At 38.9% G+C, this 18,069-nt stretch overlaps 1 protein-coding gene and 1 non-coding gene across 4 annotated transcripts in view; one reads left to right on the forward strand and one right to left on the reverse strand.

Annotated features, from left to right (window-relative positions):
* Nr6a1 (nuclear receptor subfamily 6 group A member 1) overlaps positions 1 to 18,069 on the forward strand; it is a 163,209-nt gene that overhangs the window by 59,668 nt on the left and 85,472 nt on the right. The window lies entirely within an intron of this gene.
* Positions 535 to 641, reverse strand: LOC121463182. The gene has a single exon (XR_005976401.1). It is a non-coding gene; the product is annotated as a U6 spliceosomal RNA (small nuclear RNA).

Genomic DNA, 18,069 nt, shown 5'->3' on the forward strand with positions numbered 1-18,069 from the left:
TTCCTTCTTTCCCTGCTTTTTTGTTATTAAATTTAAAAATTTTTTTATTTACCTATTTATTTTGATTTTTCAAGGCAGGGTTTCTCTGTAGCTTTGGAGCCTATCCTGGAACTAGCTCTTATAAACCAGGCTGGCCTTGAATTCACAGAGATCCACCTGCCTATTTCTTTTGTCTTTTTGATTCTTGTTTAGTACAACTATATTCTCTCTTTTCCGTCTTGTACATGAGAAGAAAGTTTGAGGGGGCTGGAGAGATGACTCAGAGGTTAAGAGCATTGCCTGCTCTTCTAAAGGTCCTGAGTTCAATTCCCAGCAACCACATGGTGGTTCACAGCCATCTGTAATGAGGTCTGGTGCCCTTTTCTGGCCTGCAGGCATACACACATACAGACAGAATATTGTATACATAATAAATAAATATTTTAAAAAAAGAGAGAGAAGAAAGTTTGGAAAACTAAATTAAGAAGACTGTTTCTCTCTTACACTTAAGTTGTATGACAATTAATTTATGACTAAAGCTTATGTTTTTTTTTAAATTATAATACATGCTTCACGAATTTGCGTGTTATCCTTGCGCAGGGGCCATGCCAATCTTCTCTGTATCGTTCCAATTTTAGTACATGTGCTGCCAAAGCGAGCACTAGAGCTTATGTTTTAATTCATTAGCAGGAAAGATTTGGTGACTCATTTTTATTATAGAATTTGGATGCCCAGCAGTGGTGGCACACACCTTTGATCCCAGCAGTCGGGAGGCAGATGCAGGAAGATCTCTGTGAGTTTGAAACCAACCTGTGCTACAAGAGCTAATTCCAGGACAGGTTCCAAAGCTACAGAGAAACCCTGTCTCGAAAAACCGGAAAAAAAGAAAAAAAAAAGAATTTGCAGAGTTGCTATTTTATTTTAGTTTTTGTTATCACAAAATGGGTGTTTTTCATCTTACTTAGTTTTTTTTATTATTTTAAGAACATATTTTGTAAAGGCAAGAGTATATGGGCCTCATAGTTTTGGTTGAGAGATTTTTTTAAAAAAAAAAAGTATTTGAACCATAAAAGCCAGAGTATTCATAATAAGACATACAGTCATCCAAAAGAATGAGAAAGAGCCGGGTGGTGATGGGACACGACTTTAATCTTAGCACTCGGGAGGCAGATGCCAGCCTCTTCTATAAAGTGAGTTCCAGGACTGCCTCCATAGCTACTGAAAAACTTTGTTTCAAAATACCAAAACAACAACAACAACAAAATTTAAAAAAGAATGAGAAAAAGTTGATGGGGACGGGGATGTGGTTCATCAGATGAGTGCTTGTCATGCAGACGTGAAGCCTTGAGTGCGCTTCCCAGCACTCTTGTAGAAACCGTGCATGGCAGTGAGGACCACGAAACTGGAGATAAGAGGCTTCCTGAAACTTGATTCCCTTCTGGTTTTGCAGAATAGCTGTGCCCCAGGTTTGTCAATAAAGTTGGAGAGTGATTGAAGAATATATCTAACTCCTGCTTGTGGCTTATACGTGCACTAACATATGCGCGCGCGCACATACACATGAACTTCAGTTATTGGTAGAGTGCTTATCTATCATACATAAAGTCTCTGGTTCAATTTCCAGCACCACATACACCAAGCTTTGTGGTGCACACCTGTAGTGCTAGTATTTGGGAGGGTAAGGCAGACGAATCAGAAGTTCAAGGTCACTTTGAGCTACCTAGTATGGAATAATAAGACCTATTTAAAAAAAAATAGTCAAAATGACATTTGTTTGCTAAGTGTATATAACTGGGTGAAAATGTAAGTTGAAGAGCATTGAGCTCAATTTGTTACCATTGAACTTTCCCAAAATTAGTTATGTCTCAGTTGTTTTTTGATTTTAACTTTATTTTATGTGCATTGATGTGAAGGTGTCAGATCCCCTGAAATTGGAGTACAGATAGTAGTGAGCTGCCATGTGGGTGCTGGGAATTGAACTTAAGTCCTCTGGTGAAACAGCAGTCTTCAAGGGTATAAAATTTTAACTTTATGGTCTTAACTGTTTAGGAAATATTATCAAATGGATGTTCTTACGTGGTTTTCACAGAGGGAATGCTTTTAAGATGGATTTAAAATAATGAGAATGTTTCTTTTTAATTTAAAAATTATGAAAGCATTTTTAAGTATGATGTTAAGGCATTATTCATTTTGCCTGTGATAATATAATTTCCTTAAACTTGGTATGTTTGAGAAAAGTACTAGGAATAATAGAACTTCCTTCATATTAGAAACAAACTAAAAAAGCTTTAGGTAGAAGTTTGGAGTCCTACCTGGAACAGTGCTCTGGTGATTGTCTGGGAGTCTTTTTGCCTCCTTGTGTTTTTTGGTCCGCAGTTTGCATTCATTCATCAGTGAGTTGATTGACATTCAAACCCACCGACAGCAATGAATGTTGAATGCAGCCATCAGTGTTTCCAGTTGGTGAGATTGCATTGGTCTTCCCCATCTCCAGAGTTGTTTTCTCACAATGGTTCTTTGAAGTCTGTTACGTGTTAGTGACCAGCCAGCTGTATGGTTAAGGACTCATAATTAAGATAACTTTGACTGCAGAGCAAGAACTTGAAGTCAGAAAAGTTATGAAGAGGAAGGTGCTATCTAAGAACTTCACAGGTAGCTCTGATCACATGAGCTGGAGTGTCTGTAAAGCAGAGCTCAGAGACATCGATTCATCTTTTCTTTCAAACTGAGAAGTCTAAGTACCCATTTTCAAGGTAAAGTAACATAGATTATGTTTGTTGTTAGGTAATAGTTTATGTAGTAAGCATTTGCTGTAAGCTAGAAATAGTTCAAATTACTCTTATACATCTTCTCATTAAATCAAAACTGGGAGGGGATAGGCTATCATCTCCCTTTGTAGACTTGAGAAAACAAACTTGGATACTTAGGGTCAAACAGCTAGAAATGACCCAAAATTCATTCTGTATCTTTCTGCTTGAAATTAGGAAGTATATAAATAAGCACATAGCGATAGAAATCAGCAGTAAGTAGCTGGTGCTTTCCTGGGGGCTGTCAAATCCTAACCACTTTTTACAATTGCAGGTACAGTATAGTAAGTTGTATAGACAGTAAACAGTCTTATGCTATTTTTGCTGACTAAATCCTCTCCTTACCCCTAAAGCAAAATCTTGAAAGGATGTGGAAGAAATAGCAATAAAATATTTAATTAGGTTTCATTTTTATGCTAAATAAATATTTTTAATACACCCTATTTCTTACCAGAATGGGACATTTCTTGTTTTGGTTTGGTTTGGTTTTTCAAGACAGGGTTTCTCTGTAGCTTTGGAGCCTGTCCTGGAGCTAGCTCTTGTAGACCAGGCTGGCCACGAACTCACAGAGATCCGCCTGCCTCTGCCCCCCCCTCCCCCCCGAATGCTGGGATTAAAGGCGTGCGCCACCACTTCCTGGCTAGAATGGCACATTTCTAGAAGACATTTGAGTGCATTTGGTCCTTTTGTGGCACTCCTTATAAGTTGTTAAAATGAAGCCTTTCAGTATCAAAATATTTCAAACGAAATCAATGAACAATGTAAAACATAGAAGCTTTTAAAAAGTTTCTATTTATCTTTAGAGAACAGACCATATTATTGTTTCATGTCTTAGGATCTTTTCTTTGCTTCAGGAAATTTGTTGTCTGTAAGGATCCCAAGGTACAGTCAACGGTTGGTGGTTTTTTCATTTTTAATCCCAAACTCACCGACAGCGTTGAATGTTCCATGGAGTCCTCTTAAGGCTGACTTGGTTGCTTGTCTTTGGTCTGCTTTCATGTTCTAAGGACCAGTGAGCAGTGACTTCACTGCTGTTGGGTCTCTCTTATGGTTTCCAAGGTTTCAAGTTGAGTGTGCTTAAATTGTGACATTAGTTTGCACACAGCAGAAAGGTGATGAGATTGTCCACACAAGTGGACATCTGTGCAAGTGGTTTTCAGTGGATTATTGTTCTGAAGATGTCATTTACCAATTTTATAGTAATATTTTAATGATTAAGATACAAGAATCAGAAAGATGGTAACATACATTGGGGGCTGTTGTGTATGTAGTAGGGTTTGTCTCTTTAACTCTAGCCCATGTTTCCCTGAGAAAACCCTGACTTACCTAACCAGAGTTAACATCGCCAGCACTTGAACAGCGGACTTGGTGGTTTGGTGCTCACTGTTGTACTGCTTCTTCCTGCCCACCACAGGACTTGCTCATAATTTGCGTAGAACTTTCACTGGAGAGCTATATCAAACAAGTAAATTCTTATTTGCCAGTAATAATAGAAAGTAGGTCCAGGGCTGGAGAGGTGGCTCAGAGGTTAAGAGCACTGACTGCTCTTCCAGAGGTCCTGAGTTCAATTCCCAGCAACCACATGGTGGCTCACAGTCATCTATAATGAGATCTGGTGCCCTCTTCTGGCATGTAAACATACATGGAAAGAATGTTGTATATATAATAAATAAATAAATAAATCTTTAAAAAAAAAAAAAAAAAAAGAAAGTAGGTCCAAAGCCATATATTCCTGAGGAAAAGATGAAAACAAAACTACCGAGCTTAGAATCATGGGCAAATAAATTAACGCAGATGCCTCATGAGCTATTTTCCATACTGAAAGAACAAAATTGTATGTATACTCTCGTATACCGAATGGAGCTGGACAGATGGCTCAGCAGCCAAGGTCATGTGCTACTCTTGCAGGGAACCCGACTTTGATTGCCAGCACCGACCTAACAACCACCTGTAACTCCCAATTCCTGTTGCACGGGTCTGTTACCTCAAGCCTTCATGCACACTTGTACATACCACACATATATACACATAATTAATAAAAAAAATCTTAAAATGGTTGCAGAGAGTAACTAAAATGCCAGATGTATCTGACTTTTGTTTTGAGTGATGGTTTTTTGTTTTGTTTTGTTTTTTGGTTATTTTTGAGACAGGGTTTCTCTGTAGCTTTGGTGCCTGTCCTGGAACTAGCTCTTGTAGACCAGGCTGGCCACGAACTCACAGAGATCCGCCTGCCTCTGCCCTCCCTAGTGCTGGGATTTTTAAGGCGTGTGCCTCCACCGTCTGGCTTGAATGGTTATTTTTATTACTTAACCGACTAACTTTCTCTTTCCCTCCCTCCCTCCCTCTCTTCCTTTCTTCCTCTTTATTCCTCACAAAATCTCACTATGGAGCCCTGGCTGAGAACTTCCTGTCTCTGCCTCCTGAGTGTGGGATTCAGATTCAATGTGTGTGCCACCACCACCAGTTCAAATTCATTTGTGTGTATGTGTGTATGTATGTATTTTGGGTTTTTCGAGGCAGAGTGTCTCTGTAGCTTTGGAGCCTGTCCTTGAACTCCCTCTATAGATCAGGCCTTGAACTCAGAGGTCCACCTGTTTTCTGAGTGCTGGGATTAAAGACGTACAACACTTAACTGCCTGGCCAAATTAATTTTTTAAAGTACCTGAATGGCACTTCTTGTGAGAAAAAAAATTAACCGGTGAGAATTTGGTTCAAATAAAAACTGTTGACATTCTGCATAATATTATTCCATCTTTCACAGAAACTTACTTGGAGGCTTTGCTGAGTTTCTGTTGTGATGTGTAAGCATAAAGAAATGAAAGGAGGGCAGGAGAGATGGCTCAGAGGTTAAGAGCAATTACTGCTCTCCCAGAGGTTTTGAGCTCAATTCCTAGCAACCACATGGTGTCTCACAACCATCCTTATTGAGATCTGGTGCCCTCTTCTGGCAGAATGCTGCATCTATAACAATAAATAAATAAATCTATAAAAACCATTACTTCTGATTATCAGTTTAAAATAATATAAAGCTTGGTATTGCTTATCAGACACATGCAAAGATCATTTAAAAGAAATCCAATACAAAGTTTTTAAAATACTACACAGGAAGAAACTTGATTCTTTTCCACTTTTATAAAAGACTTTTTTATTTATTACGTATATAGACTGGCCTCTAACGCAGAGATCTTCTTACCTCTGCCTGTGCTGGGATTAAAGGTGTATACCACTACACCCAACTACATTTCATCTTTATTGTCCGTGTTTCTTCAATTTGCTTTAAGCCTTTAATTTTAGTTTGTTCACATTTAAGGAATACATTGGTTATTTTTCCTATTATTATTAATGTTTACAAAAATGTGTGTGTGTGTGTGTCTGTACATGCACATGCACTGCATGTTTGCAGGTACTCGTGGAGTTTAAAGAATAAGAAAAAGTATTGCATCGCATGCCAGGCAACGGAGATGGTCATGAGCCACCTGACTTCATTGCTGGGGACCAGATTTTCACCCTCTAAAGGTGCAGCGAGCACTGAGTCACCTCCACAGCCTCACATTGGGTCTTTTAAATGAATTTGCCTAAGAGATTTATGTATTGATGGATTCTAAAGAACTTAAAAGTTAAGGGTCACCTTGTCTGACAGCTATATAGCTGAATATTTACTAACTTTGTTTCAGTGTTTAATTATTCTTAGTTCAAACTGGTTTTGAGTTTGTAAGAAGTTACCATATCATTATAATTTCACTCACAGTCCCTTTTCCAGAGAGATCTGCAATGCTTAAACACACTTTTTTTTTTCTTTTCACAAGGAGCTATAAATATTTCCAGGGGCTTTCTGGACCTCTTGAAATTGAGAGAAACAGGAAGTATAAACTCGCCAGGTGGTGGTCGTGCGTGCCTTTAATCCTAGTTCTCAGAAGACAGAGGCAGGTGGATTTCTGATTTCAAGGCCAGCCTGGTCTACAGAACTAGCTCTTGAGGACCAGGCTGGTCTTGAACTCATAGAGATCCATCCACCTGCCTCTGCCTTCCAAGTGCTGGGATTAAAGGTGTGTGCCACTACAGCCCGATTTTGAATTACATTATTAAAATCAACATAGCTACCCTTTATATGTTATTAAATAAAATCAAATGTTTTGCTTAGGACTTCTTTTAATTTGCACATTCACATAAAAACTTGTCTGTCTTTAGTCAGAATAGTCTTGTATTCTCATTATATGTGGTGTGTGTATATGTGTGTGTGTGTGTGTGTGTGTGTGTGAGAGAGAGAGAGAGAGAGAGAGAGAGAGAAGAAAGAGAAAGAGAGAGTCTAACTGTAGCTCTGGCTAGCCTAGAATTTGCTGTGTTGACCAGACTGGCTTCAAATTCACCAACACCAACATTGGTAATAAAGGAGTATGCCACCACACTAGCACGTATGTATGGTTTTTGTTTTGTTTTTCGAGACAGGGTTTCTCTGTGGCTTTAGAGCCTGTCCTGGAACTAGCTCTTGTAGACCAGGCTGGCCTCGAATTCACAGAGATCTACCTGCCTCTGCCTCCCAAGTGCTGGGATCAAAGGCGTGCGCCACTACCACCTGGCATGTGTGTGTTTTAAAGACATTTTAAACTAATGCTTTGTCACTTTATTAATAATGTTTTCTTCTCACACATATTTTGTTTTCTTTAATCTATAAAGTGAATATATAGGTTCCAACCTCATTCTGAGGATTAAGTTAGGTAACATAATTGGAAACCCCATGCAAAGGTATCTCCCTAAATATTTACACATAAAACACAGAATTTTGAAAGTAACTTGAATTACTAAATATAAGAACGCATCTGTCACTTGTTGGGGAGTTAGATAATGAAATTTTGTTGCTACTTGGTCTCTCTCTGGTAGGAGTGGCTTACAGATGGAATACTGTTGCTGCTAGCCAGTCTTAATGTCTCTGTAGCATAGAACTAAGAGTGGTGGTTCCTGGAAAAAGAACTATTGATGTCACCAAGTTTTATACTAATTACAGGCATCAGGCATTAAATGGTAAATCTATTTATATAATCACAGCTTATAAAAGAAAGTATTTGCATGAATTTTAACCTTTGGAAGTGATTCTGTGCTGTGACTCTGATTCTAATTTTATTTTACTTTTTTTTTTTTGATTTTAACTTTGGCAGTTGTTTTTTATTTTGTTTTTGAGATGGTTTCCTTGTAACCCAGGTGTTTTTCTTTTCTTTTTTTCCCATGATATTTATTGAGCTCTACATTTTTCTCTGCCCCCCCTCCCAGCCTGTTCCCTCCCGCCTTCAATCGTCCCCACAAGGTCCCCATGCTCTCATTGGTCAGAGTGCTTTCTGCCAAGCCTGATGTCTGGTTTCAGTTCCTGAAATTCATGTGATGGGAAGAGCCAATTCCTGCAGGTTGGCTTTTGATCTCTGCAGTTGTGCCATGGTATACATGCCACTCTCCCCATACACAAATGTGCATGTGTACACACACTCGGCACATACTTACATGCAATATAGGACGGACACACACACTAAATTAAATTTTAAAAAATTGTGTTTTGTCAAAGCAAGGATAGGAATTGGAAATTTAAGTAGGTAGGGCTGGAGAGATGGCTGAGCAATTACTACCCCCGCCCCCGAGACAGGGTTTCGCTGTAGTTTTAGAGCCTGTCCTGGAACTAGCTCTTGTAGACCAGGCTGGCCTTGAACTCACAGAGATCCACCTGCCTCTGCCTCCCAAGTGCTGGGATTAAAGGCAAAGGGGTGTGCCACCACTGCCCGGCAGCATTCTTGCAGAAAACCTGAATTCTAATTTATCATTCACATTGGGTGGCTAACTCCTGCTCCAGGGTAATTTGACATCTGTACACCCTCCCAACACATAATTAAAAGTAATAAATCTTTCATAAACTCAGTGGTTTGGAACATTTTCTTATTTGAGACAATAGTAAGAGGAAGTAAGTAGGCTAGAACACTGAGATGGCAAATTGGTCCAGTGTGAAAGACAGTTTCTTCTATCCCATAGTTAACATTGAGTTTTATATGTTTGAGGTATTACTTAAAATTTTGCAATCCCATAGGAATCAAGTCTTACTTTTCCGTGTTAAATTAATTCCTAGGCTGTTCATTTTCAGTGAGGAACTCTTTTGAGTATCTGTACCAGGTATTATTCAGTTAACCTGAGCAGATGAATTAAGATTTAAAGCCATAGAACTGGAGAATTTAGAGCACTGGCTGATTTACAGAGAATCCAGTTTGATTCCTAGCAACCTCATGGTGGCTCACAGTCAACACCTGTAACTCTAGAGAATTCAAATGCTGTCTTTTGGCTTCTTCAGGCAACAAGCACTCATAAGGTGTACAGACATATTGAGGCAAAATACTCATGCACATGAAGTAAGTCTAAAAATAATAAGATAAAAAATTGTGAAAAAGAATATCAATCATTAGTAGCTGGTACTCGTAGCATGGTGTCAGTTGCTGCATTGTGACTTAAATATATTTAAGAAGAGCCAAAAGCATCATTGAAACCTTTCCTGGGTTGGCAGAAGAAAGTGGCACCAGGAATCAAGGATTGACACATGTCATCAGTCTGGAAAAGGTGGCATTTGGACACTAATGAATGGCTCTTGTCAAGATTTAGTGTGATAAAGCTGGGAAGACCCAGTTGGTGCTTACTTTGCATGGGAGAGGAATTATTGTTTAGAGAAAACTGCCAAGAATTTCCTTTGCCCTGATTATATATCAGTGATAACCCTAGACTCTTGTCAGTACATTTTAGTGGCTGCTGGTATAGACACTGGATATAAGGGAGCAAGGTTGTGTGGTTACATCAAGCAAATCTTCCTTTTTTGTTGTTTTCTTGCCACTATCTATAAACTCAATTTTTTTTTTTTTTTTTTTTTTTTTTTTTTTTTGGTTTTTCGAGGCAGGATTTCTCTGTGGCTTTGGAGCCTGTCCTGGAACTAGCTCTTGTAGACCAGGCTGGTCTCAAACTCACAGAGATCCGCCTGCCTCTGCCTCCTAAGTGCTGGGATTAAAGGCATGCGCCACCACCGCCTGGTTTATAAACTCAATTTGTATGACTGTACTTTTTATATATAAAGTGATTGTAGCCTTGTGACTTTTGGCACAAGTTTCTCATATGCAAAATGGAGATCCATCATTTTCTTTATCACTGAATTTTCCTGAGACTTGAATGAGTTCAGCAATAGAAAAATTTCTGGCATATGATAAACAAATTTCAGTTATAGTTAATATTATAATTTGCTAAATTTGTAGTGTTTTATTAAGACCATCTAAACAATTACTTAGAGAATTACACATAGTTGAAGTCAGGAGACCCAGTCTTAATTATGTCACATGTTACTCAGTTTCTTATACCAATTAGAAACAAACTCAGAGTTTGCGGGCCACTGGCTGCTGGGAGCATTCATTGTTCAGAGCAGTTATCCTTAAGGTTGCAGTGGACATGAAAGTTGGTATATTGTAAAATATCTTAATTTATTTAGAAAAATTTTAAAGGCTTGATGATCTATCTCAGTGATAGATTACTTATGAAGTACCGTTGATGGGTTTGATCCCTAGAATAATAAGAATTAAGTAAAATTTAAAAAGTTTTAAATCCCCTAGGAAATGTTAATGCACACCTTTAGTCCCAGCACTCTGAAGACAGAGGTAGGTGGAGCTATAAGGCCAGCCTTGTCTACAGAGTGAGTTTCAGGACTGCCAGGGTACACAGGGAAACTCTGTCTGGGAAAACAAGCAAAACAAAACAAAAAAGTAGTAAATCCATTACACTGGTAAAGTAAGTGCCCTTTCCTCATAGAGTGTAGAACAGTGAATCCTGAGCCTTGTCCATGGGAGGGAAGTGCTGTGTTATTCATTCAGGTGCGCACTAGCTCTACCTAAGATACATTTAAAAAAAAAACACATGGTAAATCTCACAGATAAGCACTTGTCTGGTATGGGTGAAGTCTTCATTTGAGCCCACCTCCACCCCCAACAGTACAAGTCACCAAACAAAAAGGTGTGTGTGTGTGTGTGTGTGTGTGTGTGTGTACATGTGTAATGTGGTCAGAGGTTAACATTGGGTGTCTTTTCCTCTACCAAATTTTGCTTTATTTTTTGAGATAGTCTCATTGAACTTGGTTAGACTTCAGGCTCAGAACTGTCTCTACTTCCTAAGCACTGGGGTTATAGATGTCTTTGCTGTACCTGGATTATTACATAGGTGCTAGGTATATAAACTTTATGTATTATGTCTTATTAATCATTGTATAGACCTTTTACTTGATCATGATTTTCTTTTTTCATTTTCATTTTCCTTTTTCTTTTTTTTTTTTTTTTGCGGGGGGGATTTCGAGACAGTGTTTCTCTGTGTAACAGTCCTAGCTGTCCTGGAACTAGCTCTTGTAGACCAAGTGGCCTCAAACTCACAGAGATCCACCTGCCTCTGCCTCACAAGTGCTGGGATTAAAGACGTGCGCCACCACCGCCAGTCCTGATCATGATTTTCAAACATCATGTATTGGCCAATTAGAACATAACTGTTAAACAAGTTATACTATATTGGGAAGCAGTGAAGTTCATAGTACAAGATACAAAATTTCAAAGTTTGGACATCCTTAAAAGGTCAAAAAAAATTTTTTTTATATAAGGTTATCCCGTTATCCCTGGCTGCTCTAGAACTTGCTCTGTAGACCAGGTTGTTCTCAGACTCACAGAGATCCCTCTGCCTCTGCTTTCTTAGTGATTGGATTAAAGGTGACAGTATTTTCCAAGGGTTCCACCCTCTTCTGAACTCTTCCAGCACTGTGTGCATACATGCAAGCAAAACACCCACACATAAAATAATTTTTATTTAAAGATCTTTTTGAGCCCTCTTTGAATCCTTGTTTTTGTATACATAAAAAAGCATCACGCTGGGCAGTGGTGTCACACGCCTTTAATCCCAGCACTCGGGAGGCAGAGGCAGGCAGATCTTTGTGAATTTGAGGCCAGCCTGGTCTACAAGAGCTAGTTCCAGGACAGGCTCCAAAGCTACAGAGAAACCCTGTCACAAACAAACAAACAAACAAACAGCATCACAAAGACGTGTATAAAAACATGCCTATAAGTATTTAGTATATAATTGATTATAATATATAACTTATTCTGAAATGTGAATACTTAGTATTAATTTTGTCTCTTTGGAGAGTTGCAGTGTGCATATATAAGATGTCTTCCAATTTATAAATTTGAGAATCTAAGTCCTGAGAATTCTCATGTTGTGGCTGGCTGTGGTTTGGAAGTTAAGAGCAATCACTTCATTTGCAGAGGGCCAGACTTTACTTCCTGGCACTCAGGTGAGGTGGTTTACAACCATCCATAACTCTAGTGCCAGGATTTCTATTCTGGTTGGTGTTTTGTCTGGAAAGACCTTTTCTTGAGAAAGTGCCTCTGCCAGAGTGCATATGGGCAAGCCTGAAGGCCATTTTCTTGATTGATAATTGATGTTGGAGGTCTAGATTACTGTAAGTGGTCCCACCCTTAGGCAGATGGTCCTCTGTAAGAGCACAGTCTGAAATTTTATACATAAGAAGTAAGCCAGTAAGCCACATTCTTCTATGGCCTCTTCTTTAGTTCCTGCCTTCAGATTGCTGCCTCAAGTTCCTGCATTAGCTTCTATCAGTGGACTGTGACCCAGAATATATAAGTTAAATAAACCCTCCCCTCACCTCAAGTTGCTTTTTTTGTCTTTTTTAGAACAATAGAAATGCAACTAGAATAGGATTTGACTCTTGATTCTGACCTCATGGACACCCGCAATACTTAAACACACAGGTGCGCGCTCTCTCTCTTTATGGATTAAATCTTTTAAAAAGCATTCTAATGTTAAGTAGTACCTCTGATACCTTAGAGATGGTTCTATGACAAAATGAGGGTATAGGCTAGTCCTGAAAAGTTTATACTGCTGCCTTCATTTTTGTGGTGTTAGAGATTAAGCCAGGGCTTTGTGAATCTCAGTTAAGTACTCTGTTGCTGAGTAGTCTGTTTTTTTGTTTTTTTTTTCTGTTTTGATTTTTTGGTTTTTTGAAACAGGCTTTTATCTGTGTAGCTTTGGTGCCTGCCCTGAAACCAGCTCTTGTAGACCAGACCAGACTGGCCTCGAACTCAGAGTTCTGGCTGCCTCTGCTTGCCTAGTGCTGGGATTAAAGGCGCTCACTCCACCACCATCCGACCAAGTTAGTCTGTTATATATAGGATATAATCAGTTTGTAGTTTAAGTTGTCAATCAAAGCATTTATGAGCTATATCAGTATTTCATCATAAAGACAGTAATTCTTAAGTGAAGATTCGTGTTTTCAAAATAAACAGTGATTGAACTGTGCTAGATTGCTAAGACATCCTGGGTTTGATTTCTAGCACTGCAAAACCAAAGCAAACAAAAATAAACTATTTTGAAGCAACCGGTTATATAATTGCTGGATTATTTTTATAGACTCTGCGAGATTAAAGAATAATCTTTAGGTAAGTCTAGCCATAAATGTCTCATAGCATCTTAATTGGAAATCTGAGGTCAAGTAGAAACGAAAGAATTATTTTTTCTAAGCCACAAGCACATTAACTTTAAGCACGTCTCTTTTACGTCCAGGAAGTTCTTAGGACTGAGCACCTCCCCTTTGGGTCTTTCTTAATATTGTATGAATTTTTGTTAGAAAAATCTTTAACAGTCATGGTTGAGGAACTGTCCAGGAGTGTTGGCACATACCTTTAATGTCAGCACTTGGGAGGCAGAGGCAGGCGGATCTCTGAATCTGAGGCCAGGCTGGTCTGCAGAATAGCCAGGCCTATATAGAAAGACCCTTTCTCAAAAGAGAGGGAAAAACGAATTATCTTTGTACTGCTCCAGCGATGGAGTTAAGTAAGAGGACTATTTCTCTCGATCACAGCTGAGTGGCTTTGGGCTTATAGGACTTGGAGTGGTAAGAGATTCCTAGGACAGAGTGATGATTGGAGCCCTTTGGTTTATGTGAACACAGGTGCTAAGGTTTTGAATGGATCTGGTTCTTTGTGAAGGATGTCAGCTTCTAGACAGGGAACATAAACTGGTTTTGAATTTTAAAGAGTATCACTGTGTGACTTGGAGACAGCTCTGTTAGGGGATTTGGGCTCAATACCCCAAACCCTTTATTCTTTACTCATTTATCTATTTGTTTGCTTGGGTCAGTCTCTCCTGACTGTCTTAGAACTCACTTTGTAGACCAGCCTGACCTTGAACTCACAGAGATCTTCGCGCCTCTGCCTCTTAGTACTAATATTGCACCACCATGCCTGACCCATATGTTTTTTTCTTTTCTTTTTTTTTGGGCGGGGGGGGGTTGTTTTGAAACCAATATGATGGTACAAACTTGCAAAGCCAGTACTACTAGGGAGGAGAAGTTATAACAATTTCTGGGGCTTGCTCCACAGCCATCTTGACTGCTTGGTAAATTCTATACCAATGAAAGAAAAAAGAAAAGAAAAAAGTGGATGGGGGCCAAGGGATATTACCTGAGGTGGCCCTGACCTCCATATGCAAGTGCATTCACATCCACACACAAAAAGTAACTGTAGGGGGCAAGCAGCAGAAGAAACATGCTTAAGGCTTAAGTATTTAGTTGAATTATTGTTTTATTTTGACCATTAGCATAGTATGGTCATTCCTCTCCTACTTAAGTGCTGAGATTACAGTCACTTACTTCACTTGTATTTTAATTTTTATCTTAATAAATGATTTAGAAACATACTCATTATAGTCTGTCTTATTGAAGAAGCAGTTTTAATACAGGTTCCTTAGGATTTATTTAATCTAAAGTCATTTCTAGTTTTCCCATTAGTTTCCTTTCTAACCAAGTTCTTGGTCATTCAATCTGTTTCTTTAGGGGTGAGGAGGCTTTGTGCTTTCTAAATAAATATGTAAGGTTTTTGTGTGTTATGTAGACTCCCTCCTTAAATATATATGATTAAAGTTGTTATTGACAATCAAAGCATTAAAAGGAACACCCAATGGGAATAATGATGCCTGTCCAAGATCATAGGGTAGACAGGTTTTGTAGAGGAAGGTCACAGAGGAACTGTGGGCTGCTGAAAATATATATTAGCTCATGGATATGGGTATGGTTATTTGGGAGTACACAGGTGTGAAAATCCGTTAGATCAAAACTTAAAGATAGTTTATCTTGTCACATGTAATTACTACTTCAGAAAATAAAACAGTAATTATATCAGAGGAAAGTACTTATTGAATGTGCTTGGTAGTTATTGTATAGTTACTGTATTTTCATGAAATTTGAAGTATTTTGGAATAACTTTTAAAGACAGATGCACAAAAAAAATCAAGCTATAGTTTAAAGACATTTGCGATGTTTTTTTTTTTATTGGATGTTAACAAGAGGATAAAATGTCTGCCATGAGATATGTTTGGAGGTTTCATGACAATTTATGGGAGGAGGTTCTTCCATCATGTGAGCTCCAGAGCTTGAACTCAGATTGTTACGTTTTGTAGGAAGCACTTTTACCTAGTCACTAATCAATTTCTCTTTCTTTCTTTTTTTTTTTTTGAGACATTTCTCCAGTGTAGCCCCGGCTGTCCTGGAAGTCACTCTATAAACCAGGCTGGCCTTGAACTCAAGAGATCTGACTGGCTCTGCTCCTGAGTACTGGGATTAAAAGCCTTCACCACTGCCTACCTATACTCTCTTTTAAAAAATACCAGACCAGTCTTATTTCCCCACCAGTACCACCACACACACGCAATGCTGACATTCAATCCAGGATTTCAGACCACAGAGCTACAGCCTCAGTCCCCAGTCTTGATCTTTCAAGTAATTTATATGTGAGTTCTTTTCAATTCTGCCTGAATGAAGTTAGAAGCTATGAAGCTCTGGTCAACACCACTTTAAGGGTTCTGTCTTTCATAAGTACTGGCCATATCTTAGATAGTATGAGAACTATTTTGTGGGACGGGGCTACTGTTCATTTTTCATTTGAGGACATGGAGGTAGATCTTAGGTCAAGTAACTTATTTATTTTTATTTATTTATTTTTATTTTTTGGGTTTTTCGGGACAGGGTTTCTCTGTAGCTTTGGAGCCTGTCCTGAAATTAGCTCTTGTAGACCAGGCTGGCCTCAGATTTATAGAGTTCCTCCTGCCTCTGTGTCCCCCTTCCCCCCCCCCCCCGCTGGGATAAAGGTGTGTGCCACCACTGCCTGGCTAAGTAACTTCTTTATGTGGTGGTGACTGAAGTAGGAAAGGTTCTCTAAACATCTCTAAAGGACACTGCAGTGTTCAGTGTCAGACTAGAAATATTATTTTCCCGAATAAATTATCACTATTTCAAGAGACAGTCGTGTTTGTTTTTGAGGAAGAATCTTCTGTATTTCAGGATAGCTTCTACGCGACCCTTCATGTGGAGAATGACCTTGAACTTGTGACCCTTATCTCCTGTGTGCTGGAATTGCAGCTCAGTACCAGCATACCTGGTATTATATATATTGTTTTGGAGCAAGCACTCCACCAACTGAGCTACATCTCTGGCCTAATATTTTTGTGTTACAAGAGGAAACTTTTCTTGTCAGTGACTTTCAAAAAAAAAAAAAAATAAGTAAATTGGTTTCTCCCAAACTAGTTTCATTGTGACAGTTGAGGTCAGTAGGTCAGCCAGCAAATCAAGACCACTGTGTTTGTTCAAAGCCACAGTTAGGAGACACAGATAAAGCTAGTATATACAGTGCTTCCAACTACTCACAGGGTCAGTTAAAATACACAAAAATAAAACTATAGAAAAAGAATCAGCCTAGCCCAAGATTAGAGCAAGCTTGCAACATGCAAAGGGGAGTGGGTGCAGAAGCCCCAGCCTTCCTCAGGGCTGCACATCACAGACCTGGATTCCATTCATATACTTCTTCCCTAACTCTTTAAAAAGTCCCCATTAAGGTCTTTTAAACTCCATAGAGCTAGTTCTAGCACTTAATATTTTTGAGATTGAATCTCCCTGTATTAACTCTGTCTGGCCTCTAGTTTATAATCCTGATTATAAACTGATTGATTCTGGTGTGTTGCGATCACAGACATGCTGCACCACACAAGTTACTCTTTTAGCAACTTGGAATTATTGCTCTATCCTTTAAAATGAACCTGGAATGAAATATTTGCTATAACAGTTAAAATAACTATTTGTAGATTTTTTTTTGTTGTTTATTTTTCCCTAAACTACATCAGAACCCAAGCTAACTTGGTGTAATAGTGAGCACTTAATGCAGCCACAAAAGCTCATAGTGTTGAATTTCAGTGCTGGCTGTTCGCAAGAAATATCATAACTTGGTATTTCTCCATATTTACCATACTGCCCTCCCCCCCATTTATTTCACTGATGTAAGGGAAACTAAGGGCCATAGATATGCTGCTTTCCAAGGTGGTCCTGGTGTGCCTCTGCTGTGCTACCAAACATTTCCTCTGATTAATTCCAACATTCTTACTGTTCTGGGTAATTCTCCCAACTAGTAACGCATGGCAGTAGTTTGCACCCTGTATAGTTTTACTTCCTATGTGAACACCCTACTCTTTGCATGAGTATATTCTGGCTATTTTATGTGGTGTATCCCATCCATTTTGCTCAGCCTTAGACTCATCCCAAGAATATGAGTATGCAGCCACACATTCACGTACTGGCAGGAACATAATTTTTCCTAGCTTCTTTCTGAGAAAGATTGAAGCCAGATAAGCAAAGTCAGATGTTTTGGACTGAGTCGTGCTATTGATAATCAGAATTCTGTACGTTAAGAGTTTTGAAGTGCACTAGGCTTACTCTCTTGCTTAACCATATCTTTATGACCAAAAGATTCTGGAGTTTTACCCTTTTGCTGGGCAGAAACTCCAGAAAGCACCATATTATTTAAGAGAAATGGTAATGGGCATGCCAAGGGAAGAGTAGTGCTGCTGCTGGGAAATCCTGACTGGGAGCAGGCAGCTGCAGCTCCTAAACCATGCCTGCCTACATTTTAAACAGAACCTTTCATTTCAATGCAAGCTAACCATTTTGGGGTCTCTGGCATACAATGGTATCTTGCACAAAGAGGAAATGTCTCCAAACTGTATGCAGCACTTACTATATACCCTGTGTGAGGACTATTCAATGTGTAGGTACTGGAGATGAATTAAGATTCTTTTTTGCCCCCAAGAAGCTATAGTCTGGGGGAAGCACTGCTTCTGAAGCAGATAAATTACAATCCACTAATTGTATTTGCTCATACAGTTTAGTATTTTGTTTACTTTT

This window comes from Microtus oregoni, unplaced genomic scaffold, assembly GCF_018167655.1.
Source record: "Microtus oregoni isolate MIOR12 unplaced genomic scaffold, Mior012 000025F_ref0000491, whole genome shotgun sequence".
In the NCBI taxonomy this organism is placed as follows: domain Eukaryota; kingdom Metazoa; phylum Chordata; class Mammalia; order Rodentia; family Cricetidae; genus Microtus; species Microtus oregoni.